Raw genomic sequence first — 17580 nt, 5'->3', positions numbered from 1 at the left:
GAGCCGGGAGCCGGGAGCGCGGGGAGCCGGGAGCGCGGGGAGCCGGGAGCCGGGAGCCGGGAGCGCGGGGAGCCGGGAGCCGGGAGCCAGGAGCCGGGAGTCCCCCGCCCGCCCCCCGCGGGCCCCGGGAGCTTCGGGAAGGGCTTGCGCGTCCCGGGCTACTCGCAGCGCAGGAAGCCAGGGGGGCCGGGGAAGGAGGCAGGGACGCCGACCTCGGGCCGCGCACCCCGATCAGGGTGTCAGGGCTGGGTGGATCCGAGGAATCTGGAAGCTTTTATAAGGAAAAACAGTAAGAACCGCCCACCCGCCGGACCGAGGCGGGGGGCGGGGGATGGTGGTGGGTGAGGCTGAGAATAACTGAATGCTGAGTGTCTTGGGAGGATTTTAATTTTTTAGGACTCCCCCCCCCCCCAAGGAAAGCTTCTGAGGTTGAATTTCCCTCTTTAGGCTCTTTGACTTGGAAGTAAGGTTTTTATGCAAACTTCTTTTTCCTGGAGATCAGGGAGAAAGAGGAGATCCTAGCGCTGGTTTGAGCCACTAGATTGGGTCCCTTTGAAGCTCAGGTCCCCTTTCCCGTGGATGGCAGAACTAATCTCAGATTCAGTGTCTCACAATGGCTTAAAAAAAATGACTGTCAGTCTAAAGGTAAATCATATTGACCGCTGTCGGCTTGTTTTCCCTCAGCTGTTTGTGAAAGGCTTATCTCCAGGGGCCTGCCCTGCGTCTGTTAATCAACAGCACGAGTGTAAGTCGTGGAGTGGAAGGTGTCTCCCCTCAAGTGAGAAGGCCACTTCTCTGGCTCATTCAGTGGAGCCTTTGAAACTGTAGCAACTACGTTTAGTCTACAAGGTTAAAAGGGACAGACTTTTTTCAAAAACTGGTTACACTTTGCAACAGACCAAAACTTCAGCTTTGGCTGTCCCTTGTTTGGACAATCTGTGTGCTCCTCTGAGGCCCTGGATTGTCATATTGACCTGGCCCTCTCCAGCACCTGTCACCCTGGATTGTCCTATTCATCTCCAGCACCTGTCACTAGACCCTCTTGGCTCCAGGACCTGGCATAGATCCTGTGCTAAATTAAATAAAGGTGTGTGGACTACTTGACCTAGGGGCTACACTGGGCTGAACTTAAGGGTAAGTAAAGTGGCATGTTGATATTTAGGAACTACAGAAGCTGCACCCCCCCCCCCTTCAGATCTATCAATAGATTTTGCAGGTTGCCATCAATTGTCCCTTGGAATGGAATTCCTTAGGAAGATAAAATTAAAGTTATCACCACTTACCAGTTGTTGGGCATTTGGATTATTTCTAATTTTAAGTTATCATAAGTAATGCTGCTATGAAATCTTTCGTACAAATCTTTCTGTGGACACATATTTTCTTTTTTTTTTTTTTCATATTTTCATTTTGCTTGGTTAAATACCTACTCGTGAATCGCTGGGTCCTACAAGTGTTTGGCTTTATATGAAACTGCCAAACCATTTTCCAAAGTGGCTGGGCCATTTTACATGCTCACCAGCGCTGGATTCTAGTTTCTCCATATCCTCACCAAAACTTGGTGTCAGCGATCATTTTGATTATAATCATTCTAGTGTGTATATTGTGGTATCCCATTATGGTTTTAATTGGTATTTCCCTAATTACTAATGATATTGTCCATGTTTTTCATTCTTTATTAGCCATTCATATGTCTTCTTAACAAAATGCTTATTAAATTACTTTGATTTTTTAAAATGAGTTGTCAATATTGAATTGTAAGAGTTCTTTATTCTGCATACAAGTCTTGTATCAGATGAATGATTCACAAATATTTTTGCAGACTCTGTGGCTTCTCTCTTCTAAATGTTGTCTTTTGCAATGCAAAACACATTAAAAAGGCTTATGATTTTAGTTCATTCTGGGATACTTTTTGCATGTGGTGTGAGGTAGAGGTGTAAGTTCATTTTTACTGCATATGGATATTCAGTTGTAACCATTTGTTGAAAAAAATATGCTTTCTTCATAGAATTGCCTTGGGACCATGGTCAAAACTCAAATAGCCATAAATACATGGGTTTATTTCTAGACTTTATATTCTATTCCATTGCTCGATAAGTCTATGCATAAGTGAGTCAACACCACAGTCTTGATTTTGTAGCTTCATAGTAAATTTTGAAATCAGATAGTATAAATCCTCCAAATTTGTTCTTTTTCCAACTTGCTCTGGCTCTTCTAAGTTCTTGGCACTATAAATTTTAGGATCAGCTTGTCGATTTCCATGGTAAAGCTTGCTAGGATTTTGATAAGAATTGCACTTAGCCTATAGATCAATTTGGCAAAAAGTGCCTCTTTTAATTAATTTATTTATTTATTCACAAGAGACAAAGAGAGGCAGAGACATAGGCAGAGGGAGAAGGAGGCCCCCTACAGAGAGCCCGACCTGGACTGGATCCCTGGACTCAGGATCAAGCTCTGGGCTTCCTTTCCCAACTGTATGCCTTACTTCTTTTTTCCGCCATAATGCATTGGTTAGAAGCTCCAGGACATCGTTGAATAGATGTCCAGAGAGTGGACATCTTTTCTCTTCCCCAGTCTTAGGGGAAATTCATTGTCATTCACCATTGAACATGATGTTAATATTAGAGTTTTCATAATTGCTTGTTATTAGGTTGAGAAACATATCTTCCATGATGACTTTATTAAGGGTTTTTAATAATGGGGTGTTACATTTTATCTGATGCTTTGTCTACAACTATTAAAGTGATTATATGCTTTTTCTCAGTCTATTACAGTATTTTACATTAATTGATTTTCTAATATTAAATCAACCTTTTATATGCTGCTGAATTCAATTTGCTAATATTTGTTAAAGATTTTGGTGTTAATGTTTATGAAGAATATTGGTCTGTAGCTTTTCTTTTGTATAATGTCTCTGTATAGCTTTGGTATCCGTGTAATAGTTGCCTCACTGATAGAGTTGAGAAATGTTCCCTTCTATTTCCTGAAGTAGTGTATACAGTATTGGTATTATTTCTTTCTAAAATTTCTGATACCAGTCATCAGTGTAGCCTTGTGAATTGGGTTATCTGGGCTTTTTGTTTCCTTTCTGGGAATGTATTTAATTACCAATTCGCATTCCTTATCTTTTATAGGTCTTTTCTGAATTTATACTTTCCTTGAGTAAATCTTGGTAATTTGTACCTTTCAAGAAATATATCTATTCATCTAGGTTGTCAATTTTTGAAGTAAGTTTATTCATAAAATTCCCTTACAATCCTTTAAATTACTGTAGGGTCTGCACTAATGTTCCCTCTTATATTCCTGATTTTGATAATTTGTGTCATCACTCTTTTCTAGCTAGTAGTTTATCAAGTTTCTTGATCTTTTCAAAGAACCAATTTTTAATTTTATTGGTTTTTCTCTGTTGCCTTTTTACTTTAGGTTTCATTGTTTTCATTGTTTTGTTTTTTTTTTTTCTCTCTGATTTTTCTTCCTGATTACTTTGGGTTTGATTTGCTCTTCTTTCTCTACCTCCTTGATATGTAACCTTAGCTTATTGATTTTTAGATCTTTCTTCCTTCTGATGTAAGCATTTAAAGCTACATTGCGTTAGTGGAAACCCATAAACTCTGATTTGTTGTTTTCATTTGTGGCTGCTTCTTTTACTCACAAGTTGTTTTTTGGAAGTGTAATGTTTAATTTCCAAATATGTGGAGTTTCCCCAAATTTCTTTCAGTTGTTGAATTCTAATCCAATCTGGTTGTGGTCAGGTAACATACTTTGAATGATTTCAGTCTGTCTAAATTCAAATGTAGACTTGTTGAAACATGTTTTATGGCTTGCATGTGGTCTATCCTGGAGATTGTTACTTGAAAAGAAAGTGTATTCTACTGTGGTTTGGTCAAGTTTATGAGTATGTTGTTAGGTCCAGTTGGTAATAGTGCCTGTTCAGGCTTTCTATATTCTTAGACTACTCTATTTCTATTTTATTCCTGTTCTTCCATCAGCCACTAAGAGAGGAGTGTTAATATTTCAATTATAATTGTTGAATTGTCTAGTCTCTTCATTCTGTTCAGGTTTTCCCTCATTTTGGGGGATTCTCTGTTCTTAGATTTAGCATATTTGTTAATTGATGGTTTTATATTGTATTTTTTCCTTTATCATTATGAGATTTCTTTCTTTGTCCTAAGTAATATTTCTTGTTAAAGTCAATTTTGTCTGAGATAGCTATTCCAAAGATCTTCTATTTATCGTTTCCATGGTGAATCTCTTTTCATCCTTTTACTTTTAACGTATTTGTGTCTTTAAAATGTTTTTCCTATATATAACATAGAATTAGATATTGCTCTTTTTTCCAGCTTGATAGTCTCTGCCTTTTAATTAATGTTTAGTCATTGACACTTAATGTAATTGTTGCTATGATACTTCTGTTTTGATATTTGTTTTCTATGTCTCATATCTTTTTCTGCCATCTGTTCTCTCTTTACTGACTTCTTTTGTGTTCAACAATTCTTTTAGAAAATGATTCACTTATTAGTGCATTTTTAAAATGCTATTTTCTTATGATATGCACTCCAAAATAAAATGTTATAGTTGCCATATCCACTATTCATTTCTTCCTGTAGATTTGAGTTACTGTCTGGTGTCCTCTCTTTTCTATCTGGAGGATTTTCTTCAGAATTTTTTGTAAGGCAGTTCTGCTTGAAAAATATGTTAAGGCATAGTTTTGCTGGATGGAAAACCTTTGTTTAACAATTGGTTTTTTTTTAAAGCACCTCAAATGTTATCCTGATCTCCTTTGTTTCTGATAAGAAATCATCAAAATAGTGTTGGTACTACTTAAAGTTAAGATTTTTGTTAACCTCAAAAGTTAATGATTGTCTATATCTTCCTCATTTAGCTTAGCATGTTTGCATTTCTCTTTTCCCTGATTGTCTTTTCCATCCATATTAATAATACATCCAGTATTTTAATTTTTGATTTTTAAGATGTTAAACTTTATATAATATTTAGATAATTATAAATTGTATTGTTGTTATAATCTTTATCATTCTTTTTCTTGAATTCATATTAGTTCTTCTAGAGTCTATATGTAAGTAATTCTGCCAGGAAAAGTAGATTGGTGGTAAAACGTCTAGGTCCTTACATGTAAATTCTCCTTATTTTGGCTTTCTATTAGAAAGTTTAATAGATATAAAACTCTTTCAAAATCATTTTCCATCATAAATTTGAAATTTTATTGTTTCCTTTCATCATCCATTTTTTGCAGATAAAGTATCTTATGCCAAGCTATTTCTCATTTATTTCTTGGTACTTTATTTCATTTCTTTTCTCTGAAACTCTTAGGACTTTTATCATATTCTTGATATTCTGAAATTTCACCATCATGCAACTCAGTGGGGGATCTTTTGTTGTTTACCCTGTTGTGTACTCTGCGGTCACTTCTAATCTCGTGATTATCTTTCTTGAGCTCTGGGAAATTTTTTTCTATTTTGTTTAGTATCATTATTTATTTCTACATAGGTTAGACATCTTTTCATGGCAAGTAATAGAAAAACACAACCAGAACTGGCTTAGCCCAAACTAGAATTAATTGGCTGAATTAAATTGAAAAGCTTTGTGGTAGAACTAGCTTAAGACCCAGATGGATCCTGGACTCACTGTCATCAAAGCTGTTTCTTGGGTGCACCTGGGTAGCTCAGTTAAGCATCTGCCTTTGGCTCAAGTCATGATCCCTGGGCCCTGGGATCAAGCCACAAGTCAGGCTCCCTGCTCGGTGGGGCATCTGCTTCTCCTTCTTCCTTTCCCTCTGTCCCTCTCTAGTGCTCTCTCTCAAATAAATCAATAAAATCTTTTTTTTTTTTTTAAAAAAAAAGCTTTTTCTCTCTTTCTCTTTGTTATATTGAGAGCAAGAACCTCCCATTTTTCTGAAGGCTCACTAACGGCAACCCCTTGCTAAAATCTTTCAAGTTTTTTTTTAAGATTTTATTTATTTATTCATGAGAGACAGAGGGAGAGAGCCAGAGACATAGGCAGAGGGAGAAGCAGCCTCCCTACAGGGAGCCTGATGTGAGACTTGATCCTGGGACTCCAGAATCACTCCCTGAGCTGAAGGCAGATTAACCACTGAGCCACTGAGGCATCCCAAAATCTTTCAAGTTTATATCCATGAATATGATCACTGAATTTTCTAACAGCTCTACAAAATTTCATGATGCACCACTGGCTCTAATTAGGTTATAAATTCAATACCTTAATCACCATAGCCAGAAAAACAATGATCTGATTATTCAAATCAGGGTTATATGCCCTTTGTCGAAAGTCATACTTGAAGTCAACTTTGCATGAATTGCATGGACTGAGAATGGGAAAAGGATAATTTCCATCACCCTGAGATCAATTGAAGCACGACTGGCTGTTTCCAGCTGGATGTGTAGACGTTTATATACCCTATTTCTGTTTGATTTTTCTGGTTACATATTAACATTTCCTGATCCATTTCTTTGCATCTTAAGTATACTATCACTCATTTATATGTATGAATGCATACCCATATATACACATATGTGTGTACATATAATTTATTTTTCCTTTCACACAGTATCATGGGAAAATTCTTTGACTTGATCTTCCAGTTCACTATTTTGCTCTCCAGGAATGTCTGTCATTCAAGTATTTTTTTCAAATTCATGAAGAAATTTTTATTTCAAAAATCTCTGCTTGAGTCTCTGTAAATATAATATAATATATTCTAACATTGGTATTTTATTTTTAAAATCCTGATCTCCTTTTCTCTTTACAATAGTGGTCATTTCCCTCAAATGTTGAGTAATCCCTGTTTGCTCATTTTTGTGTTTGGTATCTCTATGCACCTGCCTCTTCTGTTCAAGGTTAGTCTCTGGTGATGTGTTGTTGGGAGGCTGTGCAGTGTGCCTCAGCTTCCCTTCTGAGTACAGTAGCTCTTGTCCTCTGTGGAACATTTCTCTGCCTCCAGGGCCCCATTACCCACATTTCACTTTAGCTGATGAGCAAATATTGCTGCCCACTGCTGCCTACAAATTAGAGAGGGGAGTGGTATTGACTAGCCTTACTCTAACCATTTCTCCCCTCTTAACTGCTCTGGAGAATGTTTGAAGACTACCTTTTTTTTTCTTTAAGATTTTATTTATTTATTTGACAGGGAATGACAGCACAAGGAGGGGGAGCTGTAGAGAGAGAGGGAGAAGCAGGCTCCTGACTGAGCAGAGAGCTTGATGCAGGGCTCCATCCCAGGACCCTGGGATCATGACCTGAGCCAAATGCAGAAGCTTAACCAACTGAGCCACCCAGGCACTCAGAAGACCACTTCTTTTATCCTGTGGCCCCTGGCTTCACTTTCATTTCTTCCCATCTCAGTATACTTTTGCCTATGCTTGTGTTTTCCTTTATTTATATCTCTATAGATGTGATCTACCTTCTATCTTTCCAGAATTCTTTAACATTTCTAGACTGTAGGTGACCTTGTTCTTTGTTTCCTACCTTGTTTGTATACACTCTTCATTAAGATATTTCATAGGTTTTCAGTTGGAAAGGAAGATAAATATATGTACTCAGACAACCATCTTAATTCAATTGCTTTCCCTTATTTTTTATGTAATTTTTAAAAATACTACCGTTTCTGCCAAATTGTGTGGAAAGGAGAAATTTTCATATAGCATTGCTTGAAATAAGTTACATTAGAAAAAAATTGTGTCAGGGAGGAAGGAAAGAAACTAATGCTCATGAGATTCTTCTACTCACCTGGATGTTCCGTTAGTCTGCTGACAGTTGAGTCTCAGATGGATAATTCTATTTAATATTGATAAATGGATAAATTACACACACATGCACACACTACTGTGGACATCTATGAAATGCTCTTTTCTTTTCTACTGGAGAATCAGAGAAACTTGGTATACTTTGTAACAGAGAAACCTGAAGCAAATTCTGCTCTATCTACTTCCCAGAAGACCAATTGCTGTACATAGATTGTCCAAACCAGCACCATTCTCAGGGTCTTTAGGCAACCATAGTCTAGAGAGATTATCTGAACAATTAATAAAAATGCAAATCTGATAAGATTATTTAAAAAGTGAGATATTTAAAAAGCTAATTAAGGTGACCTTCTAGACAAGGAAAACCTTGCTAAAAGTTAATTGGGTCATGCCAAAAAATATTTCAAATTTAGAATAAAATTAGCTATAAATTTATTTTGTTTGTATTAAATTCTTATAAACTTTTACTCCATAACTTAATCAGATGATTGTATCATGAATTTTTATTTCTAACTATTTAATCTGAAGTGATAGCCAAAATCTTATGATGGAATTAATTTTACATTGTGAATTTTTATTTCTAATTAAGCTGAAGCAACAGAATTTAAAATACTGTCTGCCAGTTAATAAGAGGTAATGGCAGATTTCTCGTAGTAGTAGTATTTCTTTATAGGATTTGAAATTACAATTGAGGCTTCTTACTGATTATAGAATGCCTGTATGGTGCAACTTTACTTGATACGTATTTAACTAATTTATACATAGATCATTCAGACTGGAGCAGTAAGAATACAAAAGAAAGCTCTTTTCTCTTTAGCACCTCTGCTATTTACCTTAGCAACTTTATTATATATGGAAATTTTTTAGTCTAAGGATATTTTAATTATTTCAATTTAAAAATATTTAAAATATGAAAACATTTCATTGGATCTGTCCTAGGTAGCTAACACTAATAATGTCTGAGGTTCAAAATCTGTTTTCAGTATTTACAGATATTCTTGTTTACTGTTTCAAGAACATATATTAACTTATCCCAGTCTTTGAAGAGAAAAACATTTTAGGATTTCAAGTCTTAAGCTTCTTAGTGAATTCTGGGAAATACCTTAATTAGAATAGAATTAATTGTAAAATAAATTATTTTATCCAATTAATGTCGGGAAGTAGGTCAAATTATATAAACTAAATAACATCAAATGTAAAATGAGAGCTACATTTCTTTCAGTTTAAACCTGAACTAGCCTTTCAGGTATATAATAAGTATTAAAATTATGCTAATTTTGAAAATAAAAAAAATAAAATAAAAAATTATACTAATTCTGTATATCCAAAAACTTGACTCATCTAACATCTAAATCTATTCATCCTTTAAAAATATGAAAGTTGCAAGATAGTAAAAATTATGCTTACCTCCATTCATAGAAATTGACATCCTGTTTCTGTTGTTACACAAATATAAATGTCCAAGTAGAAAACTGTTCTTTTTCTGACAGAGTCAATAGGTGGCACCCACTTTTATAGTTCCATATAATTATCCAAGGGGTGGTTCATTCTAAGAGTCAATATTATGCCTTTTTATTAGACTATCATATAAATAATGGGTAAACACTAAGATTGCATAATTTCAGCTTTTAAGTTTTATTATTGGCTACTGAAAAAAATCACCTAATATAATTATTGCTTGTAGGTTTATCTCACCTGCTATGACTACAAATCAAAGTAGATAACAATGGTAGGCTTAGGAGAATCATCTAACTTTTTTAGGAAAGGAATTACCGCCTTCCTACCGAATGAAATATTACTAAGAAAAGTAAAGGATTGTAGCATTATCACTTGTTAAAATCTGCTATATAACAGAAAATTGGAGATGAAACTGGCCTGAGAGAGAATTATTAAAATAAAATATGATAGATGCCTCATACCATAAACATATATCTGTGTCTACCATAGATATGAATTGAAGAAAAATACATTTCTAAAGATGCTAATTATTTAGTTACCTTAAGAAAGCTATAATATTTAAAAATTAAGTTAACTTTGCACATCATCTAAGATAACTTGATTGAAGATGCTCCATCTGATGTATTCTGTTTTCTGTCCCTAAAGCATTTTATTCACTCATTTAATTATTATTTAGAAATACTGATTGAGCAGTAACTATATACTACGTAGTGTATTAGGTTCTCATAAAGAACTACCATCTTAATTAGACAAGAAAGTAGACATTTGCCCTAGAGTTTACAGAGTATACTAACGTAGACTATCTGTGGAAATAAAATTTGTACTTCAAACATACAAAGTCTGAAATAGGTATTCCTAATCAGCCAGAAACTTTTCTTCAAGTGTTGGTTCAGAGATCATGGATACTCCCATATAGTGACTCTGCCATCTTCATCTCAGGACTTTCCATGTTGCCTTGTTTATTTGTATCTGGCCATTGAAGACAAAAAAGCATGGAGCAGTTCCAGAGGTATTGCTTTGGGCTAGGTCCGTTGTGGTTGCATGATTATTATAACTGCCAAGGAGGCTGGGAAACAGTGCCAAGCAGCAAGAATGAGAGTGTTTCTTGATAGTCTCTTGTGCAGGTGCTCTGGAACTACAGCTTGGGTGCAAGGTTGGTCAAAAAAGTCTCTCTACAGGAAGCAAAGCCCATCTTATTTGATGAGTAGCAGCTAACCAGGAGAAAATTGCTGGCATGATGAAGGAAGATGCATATGAGCAAGATCATTGTAGATAGAAGGAAGAGCCATATGCAAATCACAGGAGTGAGAGAAGATGGTAAAATTAAGGCATTTCAAGAACATGGGTTCCTATGAAGGAATAGGAGAAAAAGAGAGCATGAGAGGCCATGGATGGTTTTGTAGCATGGTTGTTCACTTTGTAGGGCATAAAACTCCATATTTTGTATGTCTCCCTAACAATATGGTGGGGATGAAGCAAGCAGGACAAGAGTAGAGTCAGGAAAATCAGTAAGGATGGCACAGTGGCCATAAAGTTGAGAAGGAAGAAGTCCTGAACCATGGCAATGGAAATAAAAAGGGGGTAGGATTTATTAGATGTCTAGGACATAGACACTACAGAAATTCAAGGACAACTAACTTGAAGGTGAGATGAGTGAAAGTAGAGTGTAGAATGGCTTCAGTTTTCCTGGTTTCCTTGAGATGGAGAGCAGAGGAAGGAAAAAGTAAGATGTGTTCAGAGAGGAGAGAGAAAAAAGTCCTGTCATCCAGAAGGCCATGAGATGAGAGGTTTCAAAATGGGAGAAAATTTTAATTTTGCAAAATCTACAAAATGATAAAAAGAAAATGAAAACCAAAAGTCAACTTTTCAATGTGGAAACTAGAATCTCACTGATTACATTGCTAACAGCAGTATGAGAATTTAAATTTGTTCTTTAATACTAAGTACTTTAATAACATTGCTTTGAATATAAAAAAGATGATTTTGATACAGAATTAGTGGAGTTCTAACTCTGACATATCTCCATATGGAAGACTTTCTAAAGTCTCTGCCTAAATTTGTTGGGAAATTTGATTATGATATGCATATGATTATTGATACTAAAACATCATGCTGAGTGTTGAAATTTACACTAATGTTTTTTAAAGTTCAATATCAAAATGACAGAAGATCATGCTAGCAAAAATGATGACTTTTGGAATTTATGACAAAATTTAAAGGTATGCGGAGTCAAAAATTATTTTTTCAATCCTTATACCAAATAATATGCTTTAGTTATTATTTATTATCAAATATAAACATTTTAGTAACAGACATTTCATATCCAATACCAAATCTCCAAAGAATAAGAAGTATCTTATAAAAATTAGCAAAACTGGAATTGGTAGAATGGAAGAGTATGGTTTTACTAAGAAAACAATCTCTCAAAACTTAAAATGTACTACTGCATTATCTGGAATAACAAAATCTCTAAGAAGTGAAAGTGATGCAGAAATTGACCTATTGAATATATATGGTTACACAATCACAGATACTCTTAAAAACTGAGATGGAGCACCTTTTTCATAATATATTCTATGAGAAGCTCAAAAACTTAAGTGGCAAATGATTTACATTTATTTTAAACTTATGATGAATTCTTATAAAAAAAAAAAACTAAATAACCTGCCTTTTACATTTGGTTATTTTGGGTTTTGTTTTTCTGTGGACTCCCCACGGATGAGGTAAATGCAATAATTCTGTATTGAAAAGTAAAACAGCTATAGACTAATAGAGGACACTACAAATGTTGGTCTGTCACCTCAGTAGGAAATCAGCAAACCTATACCCGAAGTACCATCTACTCACAGAGGATTCCACAAATGCTCTGCTAAACCAGTCTTTTCCAGGCTAAAAGACCAAAAGTTCATGCAATGACATAGGACTTGAAATAAGACCAAGGTCTGAGTCCCATAACTTGCCATCTGGCAATTTCGTGTCCTTAGGTTGGTCATGTAATTTCTCATCCCTTATGCACAAAATGGAAATAGTAAAAACAGCCTCCCTAGGCTTATGTTACAAGCAAGTTAGTGTATGAGAAAATGTTAAACTGTAAAGTGCAGCATACTCATCTGTGTTTTACAAGCACCATAACAAAATGCTTATTTATTATGCTGATGATCAGTAATAGGAGAAAGCATTAGGAGCACAATGCAAGGCAACATTTAGGAAACTTTCAGGTGGAGAAACATTAAATCTTGGACTCTTCTAAAGTTAAAGGTTACTGAAGTTCTTGGGAATGAGATGAGCCTTTGGGGAAATGACTGTAGAGTAATTTTTAAAATGAGTCACTATAATAAAAGGGAAATAATGCTTTTGCTTCCTCTTTATTCTAAAGTCACCAAGATACAGTAATTACTGGACACCATTCACTACATTGATAGTAACATTTATTAATGATCACACTGAGCCAGGTTTTATACTTATTATCTCATTTGAGTGCTTCACATTTATTACATCAGTGAATTCTCATGACAGGTTATGAAGTAGATTCTTTATTTTGCTCATTTTACAGATGAAGCCATTAAGGCATAGAATGGTGGAGTGTCTTTCCCAAATCAATGTATATGGCTTTTAAGGTCTGTTACAGATAGAGATTCTGTAGCATTTTTGGTTGTCAGTTCTAACATTTAATGATTTTTATGCATCAAAAAGTCAAATACTCCCTTTATTGCTCTACTCATGTAAGTTATTTTTATCTGTAAACACTGAGATCTGATTGTCTAATTCATCCTGGCTGTGCTCAATAAATACTTCCAAGCAGATTGCCTGCCCAAGAGGAAATCCTTCCAGATATAAATTTCCTGTGTTGTGGTTAAAGAGAAAGAAACAAATTACAGTTGCTTACTTGCTCAGTAAGATACAATATTAATCCAAATTAGGGTTTACATTGGACAAATCATTTGTCACCCTCATTGAGAGATTCCAAACACAGATTCAAGGAAGATAACCAATTAATCTCTAATAAAGGCCAAATGGAGTGCCAGGGTGAGGATTATTAAGTTCTTTCTTTAAAAATTGCTTCCCCACTATTGAAAACATCAAGATAAATATCATACTTTTGCTTTCTAATGACATTTAAAATAAATCTTAGTGTATAAATTAAACTATAATATTGTAATAAATACATGGTCAGACATTAATCTCTCATTTTACTTTTTTTAAAGGTTTTATTTATTTACTCATGAAAGAACTAGAGAGAGGCAGAGACATAGGCAGAGGGAGAAGCAGGCTCCCTGTGGGGAACCCGATGCTGGACTGGATCCCAGGATTCTAGTATCACAACCTGAGCCCGAGGCAGACGCTCAACCACCGAGACACCTACCTTCCCCTAATCTCCCACTTTATTTTTTTTTAATTTTTATTTATTTATGATAGTCACACACAGAGAGAGAGAGGCAGAGACACAGGCAGAGGGAGAAGCAGGGTCCATGCACCGGGAGCCCGACATGGGATTCGATCCCGGGTCTCCAGGATCGTGCCCTGGGCCAAAGGCAGGCGCCAAACCGCTGCGCCACCCAGGGATCCCTAATCTCCCACTTTAAATGATGCATTTGTTCAATTAACATTTCCTGAAGACCCTCTGGACTAGATGTGGGAGATAACAAAAAGGAAAGAAAGACATGCTTTCTGGCCTGAAGACCTCCTCCTGGGAGGAAAAACACATGGGTGTGTTTGCAGGAGTCAAGAGATGGCAGATAAGGCATTTCAGGAAGAAAAAAAACAGCATAGACAAGGGTTTGAGGGACTGGAAGTCTGATGTAAATTTTTCAATGTTCTTGAGTATAAAATTAATAGCAAGGGCCTGCATCACAAAGGGAAAATGAGTTTGCTAATGGCTTTCTTATCCTGTAGATTGTATGAAACACCAAATACACACATACACACAGATGGAACAATATTCAATTTGCTTCTTAGAAGAATAGGGGCCCAGTTAGAAGGTCCTAACAGACAGGTAGTGCTAAAAGTCTGGTTAGGGGGCAGTAGAAATACAAATGGAGAGCCTGGTGGATGGGTAAGATTTATAGGAGACAGAAACAGCAAAAATTATTTTTTAAAGATTTTATTTATTTGACAGAATGAGAAAGCATACTCCAGGGGAGCAGCAGAGGGAGAGGGAGAAGCAGGCTCCCCACTAAGCAGAGGACCAGGTAGAGTGCTCCATCCCAGGACTCTGGGATCATGACCTGAGCTGAAGGCAGATGCTTAACCTACTGAGCCACCCAGCCACCCCAAGAAACAGCTAAAATTCTAAGCAGTTGAATGTGGGTAGATGAAAGGGGACCTCTTTCTAAGATGATTCCATTTCTGGGTGGTAAGTGGTATCATTCATCAAAAGATTAAAAAGAAGTCTGAACTCAAGGGACAGTTGAGATCATCAGAGTAGAGAGAATCAAGCAAAATGAATAGACAGAGACCAAAGACTGCAAGCCAGACTAGTATCATAAATGAACAAAGATTGGTAGTGGAAAAAATAAAAGTACTGTGAAAGCAAGTAAGATAAATGAGGGTGACAAGTGTGGGTGACTATATCCTGTCTAGAGCTCTGCTACTAAAAGTGTGGTTCATGGACCATCAACATTGACATTACCTGAAAGCTTGTTAGTAATGTAGAATCCCAGGCTCAGTCCCAGAGCTACTATTACTGGATATTTTTAAATAAGATTCCCAGTTGATACTCAGGCACACTAAAGTCTGAGAAGCACTGACTTAAAAGGTTGATTTGTTTTTCAGCTCTAAATAATTCTTTTGCAAATTATTTTTTAAGATTTATTTATTTATTTATGAGAGAAAGAGAGAGAGAGAGAGAGAGAGAGAGAGAGAGAGAGAGAGAGGCAGAGACACAGGAGGAGGGAGAAGCAGGCTCCATGCTGGGAGCCGGACGTGAGACTCGATCCCAGGACTCCAGGATCACGCCCTGGGCCAAGGCAGGTGCTAAACCACTGAGCCACCCAGGGATCCCCCTAAATAATTCTTTTGATGTGAGAATATGGAACTGGTACTGTCAAGTCTGATTTTTCAAGACTTAATTTCCCAATTTTAGGAGATGGCAACTGTATGATCAAGGTCCCAGAAGGAAGCAGAATTAGTCTAGATTATTCTTGTAAAGGTAGGTTAGGATTGAGAGAACCAACAGTGGATGGTGAGGTTTCCACTATCTAGCAAGAATGCACTGGGAAGCATAATAGCCTGCTAGAGCTGAAGGAAAAGAAGAACTAGAGCTTCCAGAGCCCACGGGGACCCAGAGGGCTAGAGGAGGACCTCCTGGCAGGAACAAGACCACCGCCAGAGAGACAGCACTGAGAGAGGGAGGAAGAGGAAAGAACTACTTGATTTCTCTGTCCTCCTGTCCTTCAATGTTCCCCTGGTGTCCACAGCCATCAGCAAGCTGTAAAGAAGCCTACAAAATCACCTCCCAGGGCAGCTAAGCAGGACAAGAAGGGGTGAGGAAAGAAGAAAGACTGTGATAGTCAAACCACAAACTTTTGGGGCTGCATCTAGACTGAAGAGAGAGAAGAGCCAAGAGTGATGTCCTGGGGAGTGCCACCTGTAGCCAACCATTTGGGTGCAATGTGTCGCCTCTTTAAGTGGTGCTGTTGGGTTAGGGGAAAGAATGTGACACAAAGTAATAGTTTGGGCTAAGAAGGAGCTGCTTAATCCATCTAGGAATCTGCACAAGAAGGGGATCATCCTCTAGCTTGCTTATCTTATCATCTTCCCATTGCTTCCCAGTGCTATCTTCCTTCCACTTTTTCTCCTGCATTTCCATATTAATATTTTGTTCTCTTGGGTGAGCATCCTTTAATGAGGAGTCCAGTCTCATTCAGGAAAATAATCTAATCCAATTCCACCCATCTGTTCAAACAGTGAAAATCCATTCCCTTTGTAGAGCATGCTCCCGCAAGATGCTGGCTAACTTGGCCAACCAGAGGTACAAAGGGTACACTACACACCACAGACTTTGATGCACTCTTTGAGCAGCAAATTTTCTTTCTACACAGATGTTCATCTTCTCTTATGGTCACATATTTATATTGTCAGATGTTGCCTGATTTTCTGCAATGTTGCCACATCACTGTTTTACAGTGTTGTTGCATATTCACAGGGGCGTTTAGGCACATGAAAAGTTTTAAACATCAGGAAAACTGTCTTAGCGCATGAAATAAATATTTGGGGAGAAGATAAACTCAGATGTGTTTGTTCCGGAATAGTAACCACTATATAATCTCCATCTCCATTTGTTGATTTTTCCTTTGGTGGACTTTTGTGCTATCTTTTGGGGTTCCTTGATACATTTCACAGTGTTATTTTGATTTCAAAGAAGTAACTTGGTGATCTGGGGGACAAAGGTGAAATATCAGAGATTCCTATGTTTGTAATTATTTTTGCATGGTGGCGATGAACTTGAATTCATCTTCTAGCATTTCTTTCTACTGACTTTGTAGTGTTACTGTAGGATTGAAAATATCTGTTCAAAAATTATCATCGGGCAGCCCGGGTGGCTCAGCGGTTTAGAGCCGCCTTCTGCCCAGGGCGTGATCCTGGAGACCCGGGATCGAGTCCCACGTCGGGCTCCCTGCATGGAGCCTGCTTCTCCCTCTGCCTGTGTCTCTGCCTCTCTTTCTCTCTCTCTGTGTTCTCATGAATAAATAAATAAAATCTTTAAAAAATTATCATTTCAATTTACTCATTTAGCTAGAGCAAGTTTACATTTCAATATATGATCTGATTTATGAGCCTACTATTAAAATATATATAGGTATTATATCTGTGCAGTAAAAATGTTAAGAAATAAATTGGTTTTATTTTTTCTGCTTTTTTGTTGATTTCTGTTGACCTATATTTGGCATATAAAACCCACATTTGGCATCTTATAAGAGAATGCAATATTGGAAAACTCAGATAAAGACTTTTGTTCAAAATGGTACATGGCAAACAGCCACAATGTAACCCAGGATAGATGTTGTTTCTTGCCTATCTGATATCTATTCCACTTTTTTTCTTTTAAAGTACTGAGTTTTGCCCAGTGAGCCCCAGGGATTAAGCCATAATAGGTCTAAGCTGATCATGGTAAACCCTATGGGTATTAATGTAGAACTTGAGGTGTGAGGAGGTTGGCTAGGGAACAGTGGGCTTCTGAGAATAATTTTTTTCCTTGATTAAAGAAGAGAACTATATGATGAAAGGCCCATTTTTTCCTACTTCCTTCCTTCCTTCAGCTTTGGACACTGTCATGTGAGAATTTTTTAAAAGAATTTATTTATTCATAAGAGACACAGAGAGAGGCAGAGACATAGGAAGAGGGAGAAGC

General features: G+C 36.8%; 1 long non-coding RNA gene across 1 annotated transcript; it reads right to left on the bottom strand.

The window, feature by feature from the left end:
* Positions 1 to 28: 28 nt before the first annotated feature.
* LOC121498539 lies at positions 29 to 9241 on the bottom strand. Its single transcript, XR_005989831.1, has 3 exons — positions 9180 to 9241; positions 7759 to 7806; positions 29 to 271 (listed from the first exon to the last, which is right to left on the bottom strand). It is a non-coding gene; the product is annotated as an uncharacterized LOC121498539 (long non-coding RNA).
* Positions 9242 to 17580: the final 8339 nt, after the last annotated feature.

This window comes from Vulpes lagopus, chromosome 9, assembly GCF_018345385.1.
Source record: "Vulpes lagopus strain Blue_001 chromosome 9, ASM1834538v1, whole genome shotgun sequence".
NCBI lineage: Eukaryota > Metazoa > Chordata > Mammalia > Carnivora > Canidae > Vulpes > Vulpes lagopus.
Note: the sequence above shows the minus strand (reverse complement) of the source record. Positions and strands in the feature narration are given on the sequence as shown.